Source organism: Triticum aestivum, chromosome 1A, assembly GCF_018294505.1.
Source record: "Triticum aestivum cultivar Chinese Spring chromosome 1A, IWGSC CS RefSeq v2.1, whole genome shotgun sequence".
In the NCBI taxonomy this organism is placed as follows: domain Eukaryota; kingdom Viridiplantae; phylum Streptophyta; class Magnoliopsida; order Poales; family Poaceae; genus Triticum; species Triticum aestivum.
Window position 1 is genome coordinate 98,374,506 of NC_057794.1, and position 5,562 is coordinate 98,380,067.

Sequence of the window (5,562 nt, forward strand, 5' to 3'; positions counted from 1 at the left end):
TTATTCAACCAACAGACGAAATATACTACTGATTGTACATTGAAAATAGCAGCAGCAGCAACCAGGGCTGGGGGTGCAACAGAAGCAGTAAGCAGGCCAGAAGAGTGAAGATGCAAATCTCTCTTCCAAACCAAACACCAGCCATCATTACAAAAAGGCTACCAAAAAAACAAGTGTATGCATCAAACTAAATAAAGATCCTACTACACCAAGTGTACGCATCTAACTAACTGGCTCAGTTAGACGTTACTATTTATTAAGCTGTGGAGATTGACTGACGGCTTGAACCAGATGGGTGTCTGACGGGGGAAACTCCAGCCAGCAGGTCGAAGTCTGATACTTGCGACCCTCTCTCCTACTTTGGCTGTAAAGCGTGGCGGCACATATCACGGTATGGTGCATGCATAGACGCATGGTACGCTGTGTACACACAGTTTTGCCTGATGAACGAAACCGCGCTGCCATCATGATCCTTGCCGTTAGTTATCTCCTGGTTAATCGGATAATTCAGTCCGACAAACAAAGAGTGTGTACCAAGGCTACTTACCAGGCTCTAGTCAAAAATTCCTGAAGGCCCAGAGAAGCTGAGATCCTGCTCAAAGACCTTGCAGTGACTGTGATTGTATTCCGCGAAACAACACGTCCGGTATGTGCGAACGATCATCAATCTTTCGTCGTCGTCTGATCGAGCTAGGAACCACCTGCAACCGCCATGCCGCTTTTCTTTGAAAGGTCCTGGGATTAGGAAGGGTAGGGACACCAGGCGGCCTACAACATCATATCAAGTTGGAGTCAAATAAAAAAGGGCTCTTGGTTTAGTCAATCTTAAGAACAGCATGTTATGAGTATGAATATTTTTTCAGCAAATGTTGACGGTAATATAAGCAAGCCATCATGATATCATAGGAAAGTAACATACTGCTGTAACAGCCATTTGTAGCGATGACTGGAGTAGGCCAGCAATACGTCCAGCCATAGAAGGAGTCGACAACGTAAATGAATCCCTTGTGTTCAATGGCATCAGAGAACCATGGAGGATGTATGATCCTGCGATGGACGCGCAGATTTATCCACTTACCACAGTGACCTGTCAGATAGGCGAGACCGCGGTTGAAGAACGCAATTAGCCTGAAGTCTTTATAATTCGCAGATCTTGTGGGCACTTGGCAGATTACAACCTTGAGCAAATCAAACTTGGTATCATGTTGGCTACTGTAAGATTCCGAGTATTCTGGGCCGCGGTGCCAAAGCAATGCAATGTTAATCGAAGGAAGGGGGATCAATCGCCGGGTGTAGACCTCCACAAGCATCCAGCTGCCGCGACCGTGGACGAGCACCATCCAAGACGTGTTCATGCCGACCCAGTACATATCGTTAATGTAGTTGAGGCTGACGGGGATCGGATCGCAGTCAAGGGGGTTGATGCTCGCCACCCTATGATCGTTATGCTACGTGACACGCCGTTTCTGAAGATCAGGCGGCATCAGCAAGCAAGGAGCTGGCTTAAAAAGCTCCAGCCTGAGGGCTTTGAGTAAACGGTACAACCCCGACGAGCACTTGGCGGGCGGCATGGTACTGAGATTGTCCACACGCGAAACAATGAGCTTGATTACCTCTGTGGGGAGAGAATTCCAGCCACTCTTTCGGCGGACGCTACTCGGTTCTGCCATTGTTAGTGCTTGGGTTTCGGACGAGGGGGGAGGCGCCTTAGCGGGGATGGAAGATTGGACGAGATTATGTGCGGACAAAGATGGAGAAGCGAATATGTGCTGCGGGAAGTGGACAGGTGATGATGACTACAGCACGCCGCTTGACTTACGAGACACATACCAATAGCGTAGGGTCATGTCGATGCCAGACAACTTGCTTGAGTGATCACAGTACTGGTACTCCCTACAATGTTATGCCCTAACTTGCTTGAGTGGAGTAGTAGAGTAGGACTCTGCTCTACTACTAGCACCATAGGAGTAGTATATTCTAATCTAAAATAGTTACAAACTTCAATGCCCGAGCGTGGAACGACTACGAACCGTGCTCAAAGACCGTGTCTACGTGGTGTTTGGACATCACTACACCACGACACCACAATAACGATATGCATCTGTTGGTATAAGTGTACATTACCGACACTTTATCTGTTCGTAACAATACCGACACACTAATTGTTGATGTTGTTCTCGTCTTCCGATGATCTGTCTGTCGGCAATGGATGGCCGCTTTGCGGACACTAGTAATCGTGCACGTGCAACGCACGTGTGACCTTAGAAAAAAAGGTTTGCGTTAAGTTTATTCTGAACCCTGAACTTGTATGCATACTATTATACCAACTTAAACTTCTAATCCTAAAATCAAAACCCTAGACCTTGTTCTCGAGCTGGCAACAACCTGCAGTCACAGGCTAACCATTCCCTTTCCCTCCAAGTTCCTTAAGGCTTCCATGAAGTTTATTCACACAAAATCGAACTGCAGCCAACATGTATTACTGAGCAAAGTCAAGAGGATCGCCCAAAAAGAAAGAAACAAAGCAGATAGCCTCACATGGACCAGCAGAGAGCAATGGTCTTGAAGATTGCAAAGCATACAAGGAGTAAGAGAAGAAAAGTACTCTTTGTATCTGAATTTTTGCCTTTCTTTTTGTGTGCGCAGGTTGCATCTGTGTCATGTGGAGAATTAACCGAGATCTGCAACGAAAATGGAAACACTTTGCATGTGTTCTCGTGGGTGATGGTCTGAACTCCGAAGCCTATGGACTGAAATGCCTTGTATTTGTAACATTGAAGTTGTCTATTGTATGCAAAGAAAACACCATTATTTTCTTGTTGAATCATCAACGTTGTCTTACTCTGTAATGTGCACTGAAAAAACCAGTGATTCTGCATATACGCGCAATGTGCGTGAACTGTATTCTGCATATTCCTTGGAACCTGACACAAGGCAGTTTGCCCACTTTGGCATGTCACTCTCACAGTAAGTAGTTTAACCAGCATGAGATTACGCCCAAATAATAAGAGCACATGGTTTGTTACAGTTTTACACAAAAGAGAAAGCTTTACTGCAACACACTACTAAATAAGAATACAATCTTTGAAGACAAGCCACCTGTGGCATTAGGGATGTCATCTATACCAGAAACCAATGGCACCTACAGAGCTAAATTCTTCATAGCTCCAAAATGCACAATAAAGTGTCAAGTGCTATTTAGGAAGAACCTAGTACTTTACATTGTTTCACATTGCCCTCACATAGAGCTGGCTATACTACAGATCATATTGTACAGGCATCATTTAATTAATTGAATTGTATCCAGGATACATCATCAGATCACGCCATTTACAATAGTAAATATTACCAACAAAGAAATAATACCAATTAAAAAAATACCTTTGGTTATTGGACGCCATGAGACGAGGCAGCAGCGAGATGGGGGGCGCCATGAGACGGACGGTGCCTCCAGACGTGGATTCTTATCTAATCAAATTCCATCATACAACCAGAACAGAATTAAGAGGGATTTTCTTTAGATAGCTCTCACAACATTGCTCATGAGGCTCTAAAGTCTGAATTCGAGTGTGCCTTGTACTGTAATTGTTTAGCTCATAGAGACAGCCCTTGTGGGATCATAGATTCTATCGGCTGTAGGCAAATGCTGCAGGCTATGAAATTCACGCTATAATTCACTGAAAATTTGGCACCTCTCCCTGTTAAAGAAAAGGTTGCAATGCAGAATAGTGGTATAAAAAATAGAAGATTAAAGGAACTACAAATTACCAAGAAGAAAAAATTAACAAGTGTGAACCAGATTGGTGTTAGCTTTGTGATGTATACTCTCCTACACCCTTCCAAAAATAACAATCAAAGCAAGTGGCTGCAGATTCAAAAAGGAAGGACATGTGTGCAGTTCGTGTGCTCTTGAAATTTTTGGTATGGAAGAATGCATTTTATTTCAGCACAAAAAAGAAGAAGAAAATGATGATATGTTACAGAAAAACAAGTACATACACCAAATTAAAGGAACACATTTTTTATTTGCAAAAAGGCAACCAGGGAACTACGCAATTTAAAGGAACACCTTTAGTTTTATTCTAACCTGGATCCAAGAGGGCATCAAATGCATGAATCCAATATTGTTGACAGTGCCACGGGGCACAGGCAACATTCCCAGCAACTTGATAGAAGATGTGTTGTCGAACACACCGTATTTTGACAGTCATGTACTTGAACCAGTTACAAATTCGTGCTAAATGATTCGTCATTTCTTAATAAAAAGGACAGACAAATGGCAATCTCTTAATATGCTCAATAGAAAAGCATTGCCAAACAAAACTCCACTTGTGCGTCTGACAGATTGTGAGACTGCAAGCGGCCAATAGCTTTCCATGTTCCATCCCACCAGAGTCAGATCCCAACAGGTGGTGTTGATTTAGCCTACAGGAGACAGGAGAGTGAAATCTCATTATAACTCATTGATAAAACATAGACATATTCTGCATCAACTATTGCGGGTACTGTCACACAGAGACAAATAGTAAGTAATATATGAACTCTTGTCAAATGACGATGCATAAACACAACACTATGTTTCTCTTGCAATGCCAAAATTTTCAGTGGTTCCTAGAATTTAGAAAGCTCAGAAATACTATGCATTCATCCATTCCCAGAATTTGAGCAATTAGATTGAGCACACATGTTCTGAACCAGAAAAACTAAGTACTCAGGTAAGGTCACTACGCACCTGGGAGCATGATCTTAGGGAGAAGGCGTTTGATATCAGTCAGCAACCGGGTTCCCTTGTCCGACAGACCATACAACACCATAAGGTAGAGCGAGACGGCGAGAGCCTTGGGGCGGATTTCTTCCGCCTCCCCTTTCCTCTAGCCACCACCTGGCCCTAGAGAGGAGGCCATAAGCCGAGGGCGTCTCCCTCGATCTCCGCAGGGGCAAGAAAGCAAGGAAAAGGAGAGGGGCGGCGCGACAAGGAGCGGAACCTGTCGCCGCCGCCGCTGCCGCCAAACGCAGATTTAACCTGCTACGTCCCACGCCGCCGCCGCTCGACGGAGGAGAGGGACACCGGCGCCGCCGATGCAAGTCGAGCCCGCTGCGTCCCGCGGTGCCGACGCTGCTGGAGGGATGAGAGCGACCCCGGCGGCATCCTGTAGCGGCAGCGAGAGGAGAGAAGAGGGAGGGGGAGGCAGGTGGAATCGATCCACCTGCTGCGGGCGGGTGCGGATGCTGCGGGTGGGCCGCGGACCCCTAATAGGAAGCTGCAGACCACGACGTCCGCTTTGGCAGAACATTTCATCTCAGTCGTTGATCTGATTGGTAGACCATTAACGTGATGTAGATGGTGAGATGTGTTTAAGTTAATTTAATTTAAAGGTCCTGTTTATCCTGTGTACATTTTGTGGTGTGGGTTTAAAACAAATTAAGTTCGTTCTTTTAATAGTAGTATAGATACTATGTGTCGGTATAAGTTTTTTGCTATTAGAATATGTGTCGTTGTTGCTTTGCGATAGAAAGAGTGTCGGTGTATGTTTGGGCCTGGCACACTTATTTCGGACCACA

At 45.0% G+C, this 5,562-nt stretch overlaps 1 long non-coding RNA gene across 1 annotated transcript; it reads right to left on the reverse strand.

Moving 5' to 3' along the window:
* Window positions 1-4,124: 4,124 nt before the first annotated feature.
* On the reverse strand, window positions 4,125-5,249 carry LOC123038225 (uncharacterized). Its single transcript, XR_006417806.1, has 2 exons — window positions 4,733-5,249; window positions 4,125-4,425 (listed from the first exon to the last, which is right to left on the reverse strand). It is a non-coding gene; the product is annotated as an uncharacterized lncRNA (long non-coding RNA).
* Between the last annotated feature and the right edge of the window lie 313 nt (window positions 5,250-5,562).